We start from the raw sequence: 20,555 nt of genomic DNA, 5'->3' as shown, positions 1-20,555 counted from the left end.
ACACCCAAGGAAACTGCCTCGTCCGACGCGACGGGAACGCATCGTGGCGGGCTGGCGTAACCGTCACGTCGGGTCGGCAGTTGGCGGCGAGTTGGGTTTAGGGCCTGTTTACATCCACATCGAATCTTACGGCAGAGTACTGGATGTAGATAAAAAAAACTAATTGCACAGTTGGGTGATAAATCGTGAGACGAAACTTTCAAACATAATTAGTCCATAATTAGACACTAATTGTTAAATACAAACAAAAGTGCCACGGTAGCCACAACCCAAAAATTTTTACATCTAAACGCGCCCTTGCTCCCAGGTCCGCTTTGCCTCGGGTGCCCTTAGCGTGGCACATTGGATAATCAGCCGGACGGCTGGCCGCCCCCCACAGCCACCGACCAGGCAGAGGCGACGGGATCCAACCGGGCACGGGAAGAGGCCAGGGCCTCGAGGGAGGAAGAGGAAGGTGTCGTCGCGAGCACGCGCAAAAGGGGAAAGGCTTTTTGCATCGATCCAGGTCGTCTAACGTGCCAGTGAGGACGAATCCAAGCACACGCCCCCACTCCCTCGCTTGAAACTGCAGCGGAGCCCCCAAAGGCCCCGACTGAAACTGCCGCCGCGACCACGAGCGCACCTAAACCCCGCCCGGCGCCCCGCCCGCCCGCGTCTCGTCGCTAGGAAGAATCTTCGCCTTCGCGAAGCCTCTCCAGTCTCCCCTCCCCATCGACGTCGTCGTCGCCGCCGCTTCGTCGCCGGGACTCGGGAGGTACGCTTCTTCAGTTCCCGTATTCGATTGACTGAATTTGGTGTGGCCTTGCGCGGTTGCGGTAGTTCGGTTGTAGTACTGTACTGTAGTATTATAAGACCAATTGCGAGATCAAGAGATCAGAGAAGTGCGATTTTCTTTCCCTTTTCCCCACTCCTTGTAGCCAGTACAGAGGGATTGTTTTCTCCCTTGATTCACATGATTCATGATTCGTACTGATGAGTACTACTTACTATTTTTTCATTAGGAGAGGCCTGACATAAACAGATGTACTCATGCCATGGTACCTATCTTATCATTCCAGATATGAACTGTAGAAGAAATACAGAGCAAACGAAAAAACTACTCATCTTCCTGTTTATTTTGCTGTTATTTTTATTGCAATATATACTGTGATCCCAGACAGTAATTGACCCTGATGAGTTGCACGCTTGTTCATGCTATTCCAGACACAGCAAGTACGGTTGTCATGAGGAATTAATTAACCACATCTTTCTCTTGCTGCTAATGCAGCAATGCAGCTATACCACCACCCCTATTCTCTTGACAGTCAGAAAGTGCGGATGGCGCTGGAAGAGAAAGGCATTGACTACACCTCATATCACGTCAATCCGCTCACCGGCAAAAACATGAATGTGGACTTCTTCCGAATGAACCCCTCCGCAAAGCTCCCTCTCTTCCAGAATGGAGCACACGTCATCTATCGCGCCATCGATATTATCCAGTACATTCCTTCTTTTTATATATATATTGGAAATATATGAAACTTGACATTATTCTATTTCTGGTGAACACAAATGTTTATATGCACTTTACATTGTCATAGGTACATAGACAGACTTGCAGTACATTTGAGTGGTGAAATCCCCCCTGTGAATACTGAGGTTCACCAATGGATGCAGAAAGTTGATGCTTGGAATCCTAAGATGTTCACCCTCACACACACCCCGACCAAATACCGGGCGTTTGTATCCAAGTTCATAAGGCGGATGTTGATTGCTCGCATGGCTGATGCCCCTGATTTAGCTAGCATGTACCATGTCAAGCTCCGTGAGGCTTATGAGACTGAGGACAAAGTGAAGGACCCTGACATCATGAAGCAAAGCGAGGAAGAACTGAGCAAACTCCTTGATGAAGTTGAATCTCAGCTCAGCAGGACCAAATATCTCGCTGGCGATGAATTCTCACCTGTTGATTCGATGCTTGTCCCTTATTCTTGCGCGCATAACTCTTCTGGACCTTGAAGATGAATACATCAACTGCAGACCCAAGATACTTGAGTACTACAATTTGGTTAAGCTGCGGCCAAGCTACAAGATTGCCATTGGCAAGTACTTTAGTGGTTGGAAGAAGTACCGAACTCTCTTCAAGACATCGTTCTTCCTTTGCGTTCGAACCCTGTTCAGGAAGTACTAGAGAGTCGAGCAGCTGAAATAGCTGAATCAGTACCTTGTGAACTGACTTGTATAGTGAGTTTTGGCTAAAAAAATCATCTGTACATCTTTCATGTGACCTTTTGTGGTCTTGAGTTCTGTTTTCACCTGTAAAACCAAATACGTTTGTTTGCTTGTATATTTCTGCTTCATGTTGTAAGCAGAAATGCAGGTTATAGAACTGTATACAGAATAGGTCCTAAGTATACATTTCGGTTTTTGTCACTTGTTCTAGTCCAATTCAGGTCTGAAATAAATTGTTGTTGACTTGATTTTGGTACTGTCTAATTGTTTCCTTAATTTATAACCTGACCAAGTTATTATTCCTTTTTTCCTTATACTTTCTAATTTCTTTGAAGGGGAGGTTATCCCTGATACTCTACTGCACAAGGTATGTTATATCCTTTCTCCTCACTTCTATTATACTTAAAGTGCAAGTTCTATGACGCATTTTCTTTTCCATTCTAAATGCAGGCCTTAATACTGGTTGGCATTTTAGATATGACCATATAGGTAAGCATAAGATCTGCATGTGCTCTACATTTAAAATGCAGGACAGTTGCCTGACTATCACATGCTCCTTTTGCTCCAATAATGCACCATGGGCCAGGTCTGTACTTCGTTTTCTCTGCATAATGTTTTCTCCAGAGTACACTACAGGTCTATATATATACCTCAGATAGAAGGTTTTCTGTTCAACAATCCAAGTTTCTTTGCTGTGGAGCATATGGAAAGTTGTAGCTATAGGACTTGAGAGTGAGCTGGGAAGGGGAAGAGAGGGCCTAAGAGCAGTAGGAATGGGAACATGGAGGAAAGCCTATCCTGTTTGTTTCCAACTTCAGAAACAGAGGTGGAAGCTTGGTCTGGTGTTTCCCGATGCCTCCCATTCCTATTGTTCTTAAGCGCTCCATCCTTTTCCTTTTGGCTTACTGCGCATTTGGTTCAGTAGACAACCAAATTATGCTCCTATTTTGATGATTTGAATTTGGGAGTGAGCATGGAAGAGGAAGAAAAGAGGGTCTAAGAGCAGTGGGCATGGGAACATGGAGGAAGGCCTATGAGGTGGAAAACTCATTCTGGGTCTTCCTGATGCCTCCCATGCCTATCGTTCTTAGGTGCTCCTTCCTCTTGCTTTTGGCTCACATGACATACAGGATGAGTGCTGTGTCTCCATTCCTGATTTGACATTTTTTTTATCTTTTATGTTTGTTTTGGCAGTGTCTTAGTACATGCATAGTTTACGATGTTGGTTTTGCTTCCTGGAATGTTTTAAGTTCAAAATTCTTTGGCATGTTTGGTCACAGATAAGTTAATGGTTATAGCTTAGTTAGATTGCCAATAGTTCAAGTTTCAGATTCCACTAGCACAATCATACAACTGCTTTGTTTCAAAAAAAAAAAAAACAATCATACAACTGCTTAACTATTGACTGTTCTGAATATGAACACATCTCATGCCAACATTTATCAGCTAGCATATGGAGTAAGACACTGGCTAGCACTTCCTCGAACTTAACAGCAAGAGACATAGCAATACTATTTGACAGAACATATGATGGCATGCATTTCCCGCCAACTTCTCTTTGATGAAGTACTGCAAAAGAAAGTATAGAGACAAAGATGATGAAACATAAGATATGAACATTGTACATCTGACTCTACACCAGAAACAAAATCAACAACTTCCCTACGAAATTTGAACCAAATGAGCTACACTGAGATTACACAAGCATGGGGCATAGCAACCAAATGGACAGATGGTCAATAAGTTTGCAAGAAGCAAATATGGCAAATAGAAGATTTATAACTAATTGCATCCTCTTTGCACTGCCTAAACATATGCAAGCACGTCTGTGGCAAATGATTGCTCAGCATGTGAGCTCCTGGTGATATGCACTAATAATAAGTAATAACTGGCTACACTCTGGGTCCAAGCAGGTGTGTGCCATCTCAGAGAGCTCCAGCCAAGTGTTGCAGAGCTGAGGATTTTGTAGTCCGTGCATACTTTGTGTTAGTCTCTAGTAGTTGTTTCCAGTCATCTCTGAGTCACAATTTCATTGAGTTAAACTTGCGAGTGCATAGTGCTTACATGCCTCCCGTTGTATTGAACTCATTCATTTTATTCTTTGAAAAAAATGAAATGCACTAATAAGTGTAAAAAAAATCAAATTGATGTCTATGTGTTGAATTAGGCAGCTTGGTGTTTTCTTGCTAGCCTTGAACAGTTATTGGTTTTTCAACTGCAACAACTGTCACTGTCTTATTGTCTTTCCTCTTAGTCTGAGCGATTACAATTGACACCTCTCTTGCTTTCAGGTGTCAGTTGTCACCAACTTCTTGTTTACTTTATTCATAATGTTGCCAATTTCTTATGCCTTGTAACTTATATACTAGCTTCTAATTGCTTTCAAATAGCATGGTAATCCTGACATTCTAAACCCTGCTACAGCTCAAATGTTCAGGATATGTTATCCCCTCATTGTTCTCATTCTTAAATGCAAATTTCTTCATTTTTTTATAATCCAAATGCTGGGCATACTGGTGGTCCTATTAGATATATGTAAACTGAAGATTTTCTGCGTATGCTCTATATTTACACTCAGTCTTCAGGACAAAGTGTAAGATATATTTGTACATGTGCATGTAACACAGGTCACTCAGGCTTTGCATATAAAGCCTGAGTGACCTATGTTACATGCACATGTACAAATACATCTAACACAAAGCTTGACTATCTCATATTCACATGCCCCCAGTGTCATCGACTGTCAGCTCTAATGGTGCGCCATGAATGAGGTCTGTCTGTGCATAGTTTACTCCACACAAGGTTTTCTACAGGGTGCACTAGTGGCCTATATATATTTCATATCTCATCAGTCCAGGCATATGGTTTATAGTATGTGAGAGTAGTGGGACTTGATAGTAAGCCTGGAATAGGAAGATAGAGAGGGCCTAAGAACAGTAGAAATGGGAACATGGAGGAAAAGCCTTACCTATTTCGGCGTGTTCGCTGGTTGGTTTCTGGGCTGGCTGGTGCTGGTTTGTTGTGAGAGGAAAACACTTTTGTTTCCTCCTCTAGCTACAGAGGTAGAAGCTTGGTTTGGTATTTCCCGATGCCTCCCATTCCTTTCGTTCTTAAACACTCCTTCCTTTTCCTTATGGCTTGCAGCACAATTGTTTTAGCAGAAAAACCAAAGCACACACTCATTTGGATGATTTCAACTTGAGGGTGACCCAGGTAAAGGAAGGAAAAGGGACCTACGATCCCATTGAGTCTTCGTGATGCCTTCCAACCCTATTGTTCTTAGGTGCTTCTTCGATTCGTCTCACACAATACTGAGATGATGAACAGTGTGTTTCCTTTTTCCGTTTTGCTGTCTTTTTAAAAGATGATGTTTTCACTCGTCAATGGTGATTTTTTCTTTTCTTTTGTTTATTTGGCATCCTTAATCTGCACATAGTTCAAGATGATGGCCTTGTTAATTGCAGTCCTTTTAGTTTTATATTCTTTGTCATGCGCAGTCCACTGATACACTAAGATGATGGCTTAGCTGGCTCGCCTACAAGTTTGTGTCACAATCCATTGGCAAAATAATACAACTGCTACTACTGACAGTTCTGTACATGAACACAGATCATATTGCTTGTCCTGCAGTGATGAAAACCGACTAGAAATCTTGTCAGGAATGTACAACAGAAAATGTTGTTTCGTGGAACATATCCACATGCACTCGCTGCTTAATTTTCTGCTATGACCAAGGATTGCAAAGAAAACAGTAAGAACTAAGATTATGACAAGCATGAAATGAAAATTATACATTCTGAAGTCTGTAGACCATCTACACAACAAGCATAGCAGGCAACTGCCCTGCTATAGGGATCAAGCACGCATGGAGCATAGCAACCAAATGGACAAGTAGTCCATGTAAGACAACAGAAGATTAAGGACAGTGAGCACATGCTTCATTCCTGATGCCTCAACATATCCAAGAACGGTTGAGGTAGATGTATTGCTTAGCTGATCCCTGTGGTCTAAAGTGGTTTGATGCTGAATCTTAATATGCATGTACAGGAAACGCCGTCATGTTTTGATCTTGTTACAAGGGATCATAACTGGAGCTCATTGTGAAGGAATATCAGATTTCTGTCTAAGTTTGTCTGTGCAGCCGGACCTTGTTCAGAAAATACTGGTAGTTAAGCAGTTGCATAGCTGAATCAATACCTGTTGAATACTTGAATCAGAACGTGACCTGTAAATGTTAAATATGTTTTTTCTTGAAAGGTTTGTTCTTGATAGTTTCTGGATCTAGAACATCTTCAGAACAGTATACGGTTACTTGCTCATATGTAATAATGTAACATCCGAATTTATGGGCTAACCACATTTTATCACTTGTTCCGGAGCAGTTCTTGTCTGAAGTAACTTGCAGTCACGTTTACTTTTGTCGTCTACTTGCCTACCATTCTACCATTAGAGCTCTGGTGCTTTTAATCTTCAACAAGGATAGTGGTCCCTTTCTTGTTGTTTGCTTTATTTGTATTTGCCCAATACTTCATTCCTTGTGAACTTCAATCCTCTAATTACTCTGGAATGGCATACTATCCCCAATATCTGTACGACTGTACCTTTCCTACAATCGAGCTTCATAAGGTGTCAATCACTTCTCTTCTCACTTTCTTAAACGGAGGCTTCTTCACCAATGTCCCCCATTGTAAATGCTGGGATCTTTTTACTGGCAACCTTTTAAATATGGCCAAACAGAAGATCTCATGCACATGCTCTAAACTGACAATGCAGGACAGGGCCTGAATATCACATGGCTCCCAGGGCCTGAATATCACATGGCTCCCAGTCCTCCCCCTGTTGCGGACATAAAGTTCAGAATGCACTAAAGATCTATATATACACCTCTAAGCCGATGGGCTTTCGTCAACGACCAATTTTCATGCTTGAGAGTATATGGAGAGTTGTAGCTGTAGGACTTGTAAGAGTGAGCCGGGAAGAGCAAGAAAGAGAGGGCCTAAGAGCAGTGGGAATGGGAACATGGAGGAAAGCCATTCCTGAAATTTCCTTCCCTCCAGCAGTGGAGGTGGGAGCTTGGTTTGGTGTTTCCCGGTGCCTCCCATTCCTATCGTTCTTAAGCGCTCCTTCCTCTTCCTTTTGGTTTGCAATGCTTGTTTCAAGTGATCATGGAAGAGGAAGAAAGAGGGCCTAAGATTAGTAGGAATGGGAACGTCGAGGAAGGCTATGATTCATTTTGGGTCTTCCTGATGCCTCTCATTGCTGTCATTCTTAGGCGCTCATTCCTCTTCCACTTGGCTCACACAATCCATGGATGACTGAATGACACGTTTTCATTTCTCAGTTAGCCATTTTCGATTGATGTTGTTTCTTTGCGAAGTTTGAATACTTGAATTGTCTAATATGATGCCTTTGTTTTAACCGAAATGTTTCATTAGTCTCACCGTCTCAGATTCGTTGGCAAGTCTAGCCCATAAGTAGTTTAAGAGGATGGCCTAGATAGAGTTTAATGAGTTTCAGATTCCACTAACATAATGATACGACTGTTTATTACTGATTGTTTTGGACATGAATACACATCACACTAATAAACTTCGGGAGATGGACAAAAAATGATATTTGCCACTAACTGCTATTACCAAGCCTGCAAAGAAGGTACAGAGAAAATAAAGATACTGACACACAACAAGAACATTGCATCTGACTTGGTAGACCATCTATGGCACAAACGATAGTTTGCAACCGCAATGCAAAATTTGAATATAATAAGCTATACAAGATCGTACGTGCACGTGGCATACATCTGAATGGACTAGCAGTCCAGGTATGTTTGCAGGAAACGAACATTGGGAAGTAAAAGATTTCTGATGATGAATTCATCCTGAAGCCTTCAACAGATGTGAGCTTGGCTGAGCCACAAATGCATTACCATGTTGATCTCTAAAATCATACTGGCTTCATGCTGAATTTTTAGATGCATGATCAAGAAGCCGACATATTTTGACCTTCCTATTTTGAAGGAATTGTAGTTAATTAACTTTGTTTAACATTTGTGAAATAGCGTCCTTACTTTTTTTTCTTTCTCATGTTATTTGCCACATAGTTTTTTTTTTTTTTACTATTATGAAGGCTGCAAAGAAGGTGCAGTGAAAATAAAGATATTGACATGCACAACAAGAACATCGCATCTGACTTGGTAGACCATCTATGGCACAAACACAAATTTGAAACTGAACTGCAAAATTTGAATATAATAAGCGATACAAGATCGTAAGTCCACACGGCATGCATCTTAATGGACTAGCAGTCCAGGTATGTTTGCAGGAAACAAACATTCCGATTTGGGAAGTAAAAGATTTATGATAGTCAATTCATCCTGTCATCCTGATGCCTTCAATAGATGTGAGCTTGGCAGCTGATTCTAAAATCGTAGTGGCTTCATGCTATATTTTTAGGGCCCATCAGGACTTCGTGCATCTGCTCTTCATTGCCCATACAGGCTCCATGGCCCCACATTCATCAATTGCTATAGTTTATAGGGTCCACTGTCATCCGCTGCTACGCCAATGTCCTAGAGTACACCACCTTGTTCGGTGTGCTTTCATTTTTCACAAAGCCAGGTACACCAAGGTCCCTATATATATGCACACCTGATGTGGGTAGTTCCATGGTAAGAGCTTCTTGCAATTGAGAATTTGTGAGCAGGGAAGAGGAAGAAAGAGACGTCCTAAAGGCAGTAGGAATGAGAACATGAAGGAACGCGAGTGCTCTAAATTTCTCCTCTCGCACGGGAGGACATCTGCATTGTCGTGTTCCTGATGCCTCTCATTCCTATGGTTCTTAGGTTCTCCTTCCTCTTCCTTCTGCTTCATCGCTTGTGTTATTTTGATTCGAAACAATATTCCAATGCACATATTTAGATGTGGAGGCCCTAATGGTGAGCCGGGAAGAGGAAGAAAAGACTGTGTAAGAGCAGTGGGAATGAAAACATCAAGGAAATACTAGTTCATTGGTTTCCTCCCGCAATGGTGCAAATTTAGTGAGGTGTTTCCTGATGCCTCTCATTCCTATTGTTTTTATGCGCTCCTTCCTTTTCCTTTTGGCTCGCATGATTGTCTTAGCAGAGAGATGTTTACACAGACTTGAGAGCTCACACACATTTAGGCATTGAGAATCCTGAATGTGGTTCAGTAAGAAGAAATACAGAGAACTTAAGAACAATGGTTATGGGAATATGGCATGTCTCAATCCACGCATAGTCTAGGATGATGCCTTTTCCCCCCCTAAAGGACAGCAAAAGTTCACTGTAAATTTTATTAGAATAAAAAACAAAATACAAAGTGCCGACCCAAGATGATAGTTTTTTTTTAACTTGAACGCTTTTAGAGTTTCAAAATCCACAAAAGGACAATGATGCAACTACTTAACGTATTGACTGTTCTGCCATTACTACTTCTCACACCAAGACTTGCCAGCAGAGTGCAAGTAAAACCTCCCGTATACAAACACTAATGATGTAATGTAGCATCTGACAAAGATTTAGGGCGCATGACGTGAACATTGATCTCACTATTCAGATCACCATCTACAGGAAACACTGAATGGCAACTGCCCTGCCAAAATGATCTTAATCAAACAAGCTGTTCCTTACAGCCATGAAAAGATTTGGCGTGAGGATGGATCTCCCATCAGTCCATCTATTTGTCCAGAACTTCGTTTTTTTCTCAATCGAGTAAAAGATTTGTGCGCCCCGGTTCGCTTCGCTAAAAAAACAAGTCGAAACACTGTTCCGGCTGATTTGTTGTGAGAGAAAAACATGGCTGAAAAAACAAGCTGAAAAAGACGGATTATAAGAGAAGCGAACGAAGCCTTTGTATTAAGAGCGAATAGTTTGATTACAACAGGGATGCCTTAAGATTTTCAGTAAAGCTCATTGTCTCCCCGACACGACACGACGCTTAGCCTATTATAGAGAGAATAGTGTGAACTTCGTTTTGCGATCATCCCCGTTCTTAATGATCAGGGTTCAAGGAAACCTCAAACATTGCCTGTATAGCGTGTTGGTAAGTGTCAGATAGGTGAATCTGTATCCTTTCCTCATCTATTCGGCGTAACCAACCATGTCCGTGCCAGGGTTTTCAATTTCGGTATTGCAAAAATTTCGGCCACCACCGAAACTACCGAATTTCGCGAAATTCGGCCGAAATTTCGGCGAATTTTTTTAGAGACTAGCACATGAAGTATGTTTTTTCTAAAAAAACATTTAAATCTAAACAAATATTAGTATGATTTATGACTGCACATCTATTGAATACAAAAATATGCAATATAAACAATAAAAAATTGAGTCTAAAGTTATATAACACATGTATTAGTGTATTACAAAATTTCGGATTTTTCTTTCGGCCACCACCGAAATTACCGAATTTCGCGAAATTTCGCCGAAATTTTGAACCCTGGTCCGTGCCGTGCCATAAGAAGGCTTGCCATTTTTTATTTCGATAATATGAAGAATTCATGGAGAAACGTTGATTGCAATAGAGCTCTAGAGGTATGGACGGCCATGGAGTTACGCTGTGCAACCCAAAGATGGACAGCAGAACGCCGAGGTACTTGATGGGGAAATTGACCACCTCGTAAAAGTAAGTAGCACCTCAAGAGGGTTAGCTCGTCATCGCCACACTGAATAGGAGCCACTTTACATTTAGCCATGTTCATGCGAAGACCCGACTTGAGCTACAGTGTTTCCTGGTAACTCTCATGCCTATTGTTTTTAGTCGCTCCTTCCTTTTCCTTTTGGCATGTGGCCTGTGCAATTGTCTTAGCAGAGAAGCACAGAGTTCTTGAAGCTGAGATGTTAAGGGAATATAAAGAGAATACGAGAGCAGGGAAATGCGAGATCCGGACATGGCATTATCTCAATCCATGTGCACGGTTTAATATGATAGCTTTGTTATCCGCAACGATTTCAATACATTTTCAAACTTATTAACAACACAATGGTACTGTCTCATGGAATGGAATGAATTGTTCATATATTCGCCACCAACTTATTAACAACACAACGGAATGACTTGGTGCAAAGAAAGTAAAAAAAGAAAGAGGACAAAGATGCAACACACGTGACGTGAAAATTGTATCTGACCCTGCAGACCACCGTCTAGGGTCTGTTTGGAACAAAGAAATTCAAAATAGAGGAATAGGAAAAAAATATAGGAATAAGGTAGAATGAAAAGCGAAAAACTACAGGATTTCAAAACACAGGATTAGAAAGTTTAGACTGTTTGGAACGTAAGAATTCGTAACATAGGAATCATAAGATTTAGGCAAATATGAGTAACAAGCTCACAATCATTAACTGGTAACTGCCCTGCCAAATGATTTGAAATAAACGAGCTGTTCCTTGGGGGTTCATACATGCATAGTTAGATGGAAAAATGATCCTGATGAGTTAGTAAGAAGCGAACGTGGCAATTGAAAGATGTGCCTGTAGGCTGCAGCTCCGAAAATCTGTATCAATCAACTTATTCGTTTGTTGGTTTCAGCCAGCCCAAATCAGTCAGTCAACAGTATTTTTCTCTCACAACAAGCCAGCACCAACCAGCCCAAATCAACCTAGAAATCAACCAGCGAACATGCCGAATGCCTTTGAACAGATGCAAGAATAGCTGGGACTGACACACATGATGAGCGCTCGACCAAGAAATGCCGATTGTGGTTTAATATTTTCGATTCAAAGTTGATTCTAGTTTGTAGTCGAGTCACTGATTGTCGGTTTGTAATATTTAATTTTTGAAGTAAGCCGTGGACGTCGTTGGGGATTCATACATGCATAGTTAGATGTGATAGATTTCTAGGACCATCTAGGCATAGATCTAGTGGGTAAAATATAACTTAGATAAGGACTTGATGATGTACATCGCCAATTGTGAGATGAATTAAGAGTAAGAATTAAGATCAATTAAGAAACTACTTTTCATTAAGATAAAGATTTTGATGAACCGTCGGTCATAACAAGGATACCCCTAAGCAGAGAAACAACTAAATTCTTAGATTTTTTAAAAGTTCCGAGAGGAAGATAGCAAAATTTTTTTAACACTTTTTGTAAACTAATTTTAAATCTAACACTGTTTTAATTTTTTTTCCCAAAACTAATACTTTTGGCCGCGCCTATTTCCCTGACGTGGCAAAACGCCTGTGCCGCGCCATGCATGGTGGCGCGGCGAGAGGAATGACGTGGAGATGATCGGGGCGCTGACCGGTGACGTGGCAAGGTCTGCCGCACCACTGATCTTAGCGCGGCAGTGACGCGCCCTAATTAGTGGCGCGGCAGAGCCAGCTAAAGGCCCGCGGTCCAGTCCTGCCTGCCCGCTGTGCCTTCGTGCCCGTCGCGCCTGCCCGCCACTTTCAAGTGTTGTCGGTGCCCGGCCCTCTGTTGCCGCCTCCCTCCCTCCCTTCTCTTCCATTCCCTGGCCACCTCCCTCCCTCCTCGGTCTCGTTCAAGGTAATGACGCATTTTTTATTTTCTTTTGAATGGTGGATTGAAATATTATGAATGAGAGTTAAGGTTAGGAGGAAAATTATGTTTGGGAACTATGAGCTATGATTTGGAGGAAGATATTAGTTTGATTTTGTCGATGTTAAGGTTAATTATTTAGTTAGAAGTATGTTTACCATGTATATTTTTGTTGCTATAAGTGTTGGTTATATTATTTGAGTTGAATGCAAATGATTATATTTTACATTAATTTACGTTGTTTTGATTGATGTTTAATTTGAACCATTTTATTAGATGAAAGGCATGTTTTAGGAGCAGTTGTGGCGAAAATGGGGTCGTCCTAGAGAATTGTACCCCGACGAGTCTAGCAAAGATGCCTCCGTCCCTCCTGACCTTCCTGTCCCTAACTGTGACTGTGGTCATCCGGCCAACGTGTTTCAATCGAGACATCCGGACACAGCGGCTCGTTGCTTCTATAAATGCAGTCGTTTTAATGTAAGTAATTATTTTTGTATGTTTTTTTCTTCATTTGTATTACTAGGTTACTAATATTTTATTGGAATTTTGTTATGTAGGCCTATGAGACGTGCCTTTTCTTTCAGTGGATCGACGGTGCAGACAAGTTTGACCCCAGGTACCTCCTTTTCGACGATTGGTGGAGTGCGACATCCATGAGAGCACTTTGAGCAGTGGGTTCCACCTCCCCCTAACCCTCCTCCAATGACAGCTAAGGAGAAACACTTAGCCGCAGTTAGACGACTCGAGAAATCTCATCTGTGCGATTGCGGAGATCAAGCTGTGATAAACCCTGAGAATACGTTGGAGTTGGTGTGTCCAAACAAGCATGAAGTAAGTGCAAAGTGTATGTGTTGAAATGTTGAGCTATATGTGTTCATGTACTAATGTCACCTTATTTAGGTGTTTTCAATGGCGAAGTGTTGTTTCAAGGAGTGGTTGCATGATTTTGGAATTTCTTTGGTAGAGATGCTACATTACCTGTCTAGAAGCAATGCCCAAAGTTTGGATTGGATTGGTTGAAGATTGAGCGAAGGACCCCGATTAGGGTTGCTATCCGCTCATACCGGCGCATACTGGGACATCAGAGCAGATTTTCCTCCCTTGTTTCAATCTTCTCAATGGTTGATTCTTAGGACTACGTTTAATTGTCTATTGTGTTTTGTGAACCTTTTTGACCTAGTTTGGTTTAGGTGATTACAAAGCATAGGATAATTACTCTTATTTCTATGTTTCAACTAAAATAAGCTATCTTTTGGGCATGTATCTAAAATTCCTTATAAATCTTTAGATATAGGACAACAGCTATGAGCGGGAGACAGGAGCCTAGGTCCAAGCATAGGCATGATCTAGCTTTGGAGAAACACAAGAAGTCAAGATAGGAAATGCATCCCAGATTCAGTCAGCAGGAGCAGAGCAGTAGCAGGAAACCCTCTAGAGCCACTAGGGGCGCTCCACAGTACAGAGAGGGTGGTGATGGTGATACCAGCCCCACTTCTGGTGATGAAACTGAGGATTATAGACTTGAACATAGGAAAAAGAAGAGTACTGATAGAGACTCACATAGAGAGTCAGATGATGGTGACAGCTCTGAGGAGATAGAGGAGGAGTAGCAGGCACCTCCAGTGCACCACCCAGGTAAGGGCATGGACTATGACCTTCTTGAAGTACATGCTCCCGTTTTACCCAACTATGTTGTCAGAGTCAACTACAAAGGAAAGGGTATGACTATGAGAGCAAGAGATCAGAGGAGGATTGATCCTAGGGGTTTACCTAGGATTTAGTATGATTATTGCTTTCACACTATATTCCATCTAGATTATTATACTAGTGTGATACTTGCTAGGAATCCTATGGTAACCAAGTCTTAGTGGATAGATTGGAAACATGTTAGAGAGCTACGGAAGTCCTCCATTGACTATGCTATTGCCACTTGTCAACGCACAGGTGTATACACGCTCATGGAGTTTGTGCATGATTGGAACTCTTAAGTCATTGCATAGTCTTATGCCACTCTATTTGTGGAAGAGGAGCCTAGGCGTATGCATTGGATGCTTGAAGGCCAGTGGTACAGTGTTGACTATGACACATTTACAGCTTTTCTTGGCTTCTCAGAGGAGGACTTTTAGAGAGACAGGATCCACACAGAGCAGGTGTTACCTCCTGAGCAGCTCGCCTATATGTACCCACCAGGAGGTGAGAGAGGAGCAGTGGGGAAGGTTCTAGGTCTTCACCCTACCTACAAATACCTAGACATGATGTCTAGGAAGACCATTGACTGCAAGGGAGGAGACAAAGGGTAACATTGCAGATTATTCTAGGAACCTACTCCATAGGATGGCACCTAATGCATAGCCATTCAGTGTGTTTGACTTTATTTGGTCAGAGATCAGGAGTGTGGGAGAGAGACCCCTCAAGGGTTGTGGATTTGCACCTTACATCATGTTTATGATTGAGAAGGTCACAAGACACACATTTGAGTATGACAAGAAGCATAAAGTCCTGAAGATTGTAGATGACTTGATAGAGATTAGGGTACCTCCAGCAGAACCAGGAGGAGCAGCAGTAGCACTAGAGGTAGATTCACCTATAGGTGGTGCAGCAGCTGGACGAGCTTCTCCTCTACCACATGCTCCTTCACATTCTTCTTCTCGTCGCCACAGTCCTCCTTCTTCTATTCGCAAGATGTTCAGTGCTATCTTTGGGATGTGCAAGGACATATGGACCTGTTAGTAGAAGGAGAGGGAGGCTAGGAGGAAGGATACTTAGACTTTGAAGCAGATTGCTTCTAGACTTGAGCTTGATTCTCCTAGGTCTCCACTATCAGATGAGGCAGCTAGTGAGCCTGAGACTGAGGAGTAGCAACAGGGCAGGTACGGCGTAGAGTTTGCTGAGTTCCTTCAACGACAATAGCAGCAGCAGGCTTCAGAGCACCCTAACACTTTACCACTATAGGCTCAGGTGCCTACTCACTCTCAGCCACGTCCTAGTGCTGTAGACGAGTATTCTTCAGACTGGTGGAGTGACCTCATGGGTAGTTTCTATGACCTGTCTGGTGCAGGTGGTTCTCGTCCATCCGGTGCTACACGCTCAGATGATAAGGATGCTGGTAGAGATGAAGATGATGATGAGTGATCACAGCTGTCAGAGATAGCTTGCAACCCCTTTGTCCTTAGCATGTCATTGTTGGACCTTTGTGGTGATAGATGACAAAGGGGGAGAGAGACTGATTAAAGCTTTAGGATAGTTTCATTTGCTTATCTTTGTACCTGAAGATATGTACTGTAGGTTGTAGTTTGTGAGCTTCATTGATGTATATCTTGAGTTTGAAATAGATTGTATCATGTGAGAGATAAGACTTACTTATGTTTTATCTTTGTATCTCTTGAGACATGATCTTTATTTATATATCAGTGGCTTGTGGACTTGAGAAAATATGTAATGAGTGCTATGTGTGACATACATGTGTTATATTTATTTTCATAAGGACTATGCATGCTAGAATAAAAATACTTGATGTGGTGCCTTTATATTTATTCTTGTGTGATATATCTTGTCATATGCATCACGGTTTTACTTTGTCACACACATATGCACCCCATTGATGCAATAATTTAGGGGGAGTCTCCTATATGTTTTAGTATGTGCAATTGATATTTAAGGTCATTTTGTGAATTCTAATCGTAAGCACATATTAAGGGGGAGCCTCTCATAAATCATTGAACCCAAAAGCTTAAATGTTTATATTCTTTTGTAAGCTTTAATCAAGTTGTCATCAACCACCAAAAAGGGGGAGATTGAAAGTGCATCTAGCCCTTTAGTGGGTTTGGATGATTCAATGACAACGTGATTAAAGGTCTAATCCGTTTGCTAAGTGTGGACAGGTAATAGGTCATCTCATAGGTACTTAATGAGAGCCAAAATGATGTGTTGTTGTATAAACAATCTAGTTCAAGCACAAGACAACAATGCAAATAGAATTCATACAAAGGCTTATTTATTGTGGGATTTTTATGTACTATGTGAAAGCAAGCTCGTAAGAATTAATTAATGAGACATGAGGGATTGCATATGGAATGGTCTCATATTTAAAGCTTTCTAAATTGAAATAAAAAATATAACAATACAAATGAATCGATGATTCAACACAAGATGTGACTTGATGGCTTGAGATGGTAAAGATAGCAAGGAAAGACTTCGAGGTACTAAGCAAGGGTGAAGGGCAAGCGATGGCTTGGTGGCCAAAGAACCTAGCTAGGGTGAAGAAGGAAGTACTTGCATTTAGTTGAGGTACTAATCAAGCTATGATGGTCATGTCTATATGGAGGATCAAATCACTATTGGAGTGTTTGATGGAAGTGACTTGAAACATTTGGGATTATTCAAATTTAATGAATGGAATCAAGTCATGTGCTCAAGATGGCTATGCTCAAGTGAAAAGATCAATATCAACATGTTGGCACCCTCACTTGATGAAGAGTGGAATACACGGCTTCGGTTGAAAGAGATCAACTCAAAAGGTTTAAATTCGTTATACTTTTAAATTTGAGTTAATAGTGTTGTACTATTAAGAGGGATGCATCATGTTAATAGATAATGCTTCATAAGTGCTCAAGCCAACCCATGTGAGTTTTTAGAGTGTTTGAGAGACAAAAGAGCTAACTGATTTTTGTTGGTCTGGCAATACCGGACGTGTCTGGTATTTGCCCAGCAATAACAATATTGTTGATCTCGGGTTGGTTCATCAGAAGTTTCGACGTGAGTCGGAAGTTCCGACGGTTGGGAGTTCCGACAATGGTCGGGAGTTCTAACATCTCGTGCTTAACTAACTTGGAGAGTTCACTATGATGGTTATACCGGACATGTCCGGTATGGACGGCTAGAAGCCAATGGCTATTTTTCAAATGCCTTGAGGCTCGGGAGTGCCGACGGTCGGAAGTTCTAGCATGAGTTAAGAGTTCCGACACCTCACATACTTTAACTCAGTTACCATAGTTTTCAAATGTGTTGAGGGTCGGGAGTTTCGACGTAAGTCGGGAGTTCCGACGGTCGGAAGTTCCGGTACTCATCGGGAGTTCCGATGCCTCACAACGTTATTGTAACTCAGTTATCATTGGCGCAAGGTATGCATACCGGACATTTCCGGTATGACAACAGATATATAATGGCTAGTTTTTCCAAGGGGTCTATAAATACCACCAAGCCTCCATCTTTGGAGGCTGCTGATTCTGCTGGTTTATATGCATGTTTTTGAGCCTTGCCAACTTTCCCAAACCCTCTCTTAGTGAGTGTGTGATCCAAATAGCAAAATTCATTTGTGGGTTAAGAGAGAATTTGAAAAAGAGAGCAAGCCACCACTTGAGCACTTGTGCATATTGTCTATTTCGTGATTCGCATTTGTTACTCTTGGACTCTTCGGTCCTAGATGGTTAGGCGTCGCCGGAGAGCACCCGAGAGATTGTGGTGTGCCTCAGAAAGTTTGTAACAGTCGATTCTACCGTCTCGAAATCAACTAGTGGAAGGAGGAAAAGGAGTTGGAAAAGACTCTGGCTAGAGTGACCTTCATGGTATCCTCTAGGGCTAACCTTCGCTGGGTTGCCCGCAGCCCCCTCAATGGAGAGTAGGACTCGAACGAGTCTGAACTTTAGTAAAATAAATATCATGTCTTAATTCGCATTTCATTTGATATTTGTGTTGCTCTTGCTCTTATGCAAGTTATCTATGTATATTGTCATATCTAGTAGGTACCTGCAATTTGATTTGAAGTTAGAAATCGAAAGAAGCAAGTTTAGGATTGTTCCACTAAAACCGTGTATACCGGACACGTCCGGTATTGATCACTGTGCCAGGCTGTTCTGTTGAACACATGCATACCGAACACATCCGGTATACCTACCGGACACGTCCGGTATTTCCTACCTGTGCTGAATATATTCATTCTCGGTTCTAACTTTGTGTTGCAGGGTTGTAGCTTCTAGATATATTTTTTATACCTTGTATACTCTGTGGCTAACTTGTGAGGGGTGGTACTACTCTTTATTTGGAGTTTCCATTTTGGAAACTCCCTTTACTACTCGTTTCCACATTTAAAGGTGTTAATTTTTAGAAACGCCTATTCACCCCCCTCTAGGCGGCATCATAGGTCCTTTTAGTCTCGTTGAAGTCTCCCCCTCCGTATATGTCTTTGTCGTACCCTCTCATAGCGTCCATGTTCTCCTTGAGTCACTTCTTCTTCCTCCTACCCTTTCCTACCTTCATTAGATACGGATGCGGCACATAGTCATAAAAATTATAAGGTGGCCACTATGTTGGGTCAAGGTATGGCTCGAAGCTCATCTCCCAAATACTAACGGTGTTCGAACGGAGATACAAGGGTGACATATATGGTAGATCCTCATAGTTGTACCCGCAAACCCTATAGGCCCTGATCATATGAGAGCAAGGGGCATGCATGATCTGAGGGACGTTGCAACTGCACTCTACCTTTTCAAGATCAACTCGGTAGTTTCATCCACCATAACGCTCGCCGCCCAAGCTTGTGCCACCTTTGCCCTGTACACTAAAGATATGGCGCTAGGGTCCATACGGCTCGACGGTGTGCTACTTGGCTAATTCCTCGGCCTCCTTCAAATGTTCTGCTCCGGCCTTTTCAAAATGCCCCTACTCAGCTATATTCATCTGCGCAAGTTCCCATCTCTTGACAAAATATTCGTTGCACTTATGAAAGGAGAACTCAACAATTCTAGACATAGGCAATGATCGAACTCCGGTGGATACATGATTGAAGGACTTCGAGGAGTTAGTGGTCATGATGCCATACCTGAAACCTCCCTCGTCATATGCTAATGCCCACTAAGCCTTCTGTTCCATCTGCACCTCTAACCAGGCCTTTCCCGCTTCATTTAACATCTTGTCTAGTTCTCTCTTTGTCTCCTTGAACTAGTGCTCTGTACGTACACAACATAGAGCCTTTACCTTGTCACATACCTCCTACTTCCTCTGACACCGCCAAAAATTAGCAGCAAAGTGTCTCATGCACCATCTATGCACTAGAGGTGGGAACCCATCTATATGCTCAATTGCAGCATTGAGAAGCCCTGGGTGACGGTCCGAGATCAAACATATAGTGCGAGATGGGCCAAGCACTTGTACACGTAGAAGCCACATAAACCATGACCACGATTCATTGTTCTCTCCCTCTACCAAAGCAAAAGCCTTGTGGTACTATCTGGTCCTCAGGATCAATAGCAACAGCCATCATCAAGGTGCCCCTGTACTTTTCTGTTAGGAAAGTGCCATCAACAAGTACGACTGGGCGACAAAACTGGAATGCATGTTTCGTTTGCGTGAACGACCAGAACACACAATAAAGGAGATGCCTCAATGGGTCCCAAAAACACATCCCTCTAGTGTCCACAAACCATTTCAAGCCAGGGTTGTAGTAATGCATTGCACATAAGATGCGGGGCACCCTGTTGTACACTTCCTACCAACTACCCCAATGAATCGCTAGGGCAATTTGCTTAGCACGCCAAGCCTTTTCGTACTTCACATCGTACTTAATAAATCTAGATATGGACTGTTGTAAAGAAGACACCAAAATATCATTATTGTCATCAACGAGCCCCAATATACGACAGGCAAGGTAACGTGCAGTGAGCTGCTGATGATTTTCCTTCCCCTATTTGTTAGGCAAGTGTGGGGTTCGACAACTTTACTTATCCTCCACTTGCCATCACTCTGTCTCTTTCGTGCATTTAATCTCCACATACAATTGTTTTTACATATCACATGGTACCTCAACTCTTGGTCCAAATGAGTGATGTTGTACGGC

The 20,555-nt window shown here is 42.1% G+C and overlaps 1 pseudogene; it reads left to right on the top strand.

Moving 5' to 3' along the window:
- The first annotated feature begins 346 nt into the window (after positions 1–346).
- On the top strand, positions 347–2,459 carry LOC136496814 (glutathione S-transferase TCHQD-like; annotated as a pseudogene).
- The last annotated feature ends 18,096 nt before the right edge of the window (positions 2,460–20,555 follow it).

This window comes from Miscanthus floridulus, chromosome 12 (assembly GCF_019320115.1).
Source record: "Miscanthus floridulus cultivar M001 chromosome 12, ASM1932011v1, whole genome shotgun sequence".
In the NCBI taxonomy this organism is placed as follows: domain Eukaryota; kingdom Viridiplantae; phylum Streptophyta; class Magnoliopsida; order Poales; family Poaceae; genus Miscanthus; species Miscanthus floridulus.
This window is presented reverse-complemented; position numbering and strand designations above follow the sequence as displayed.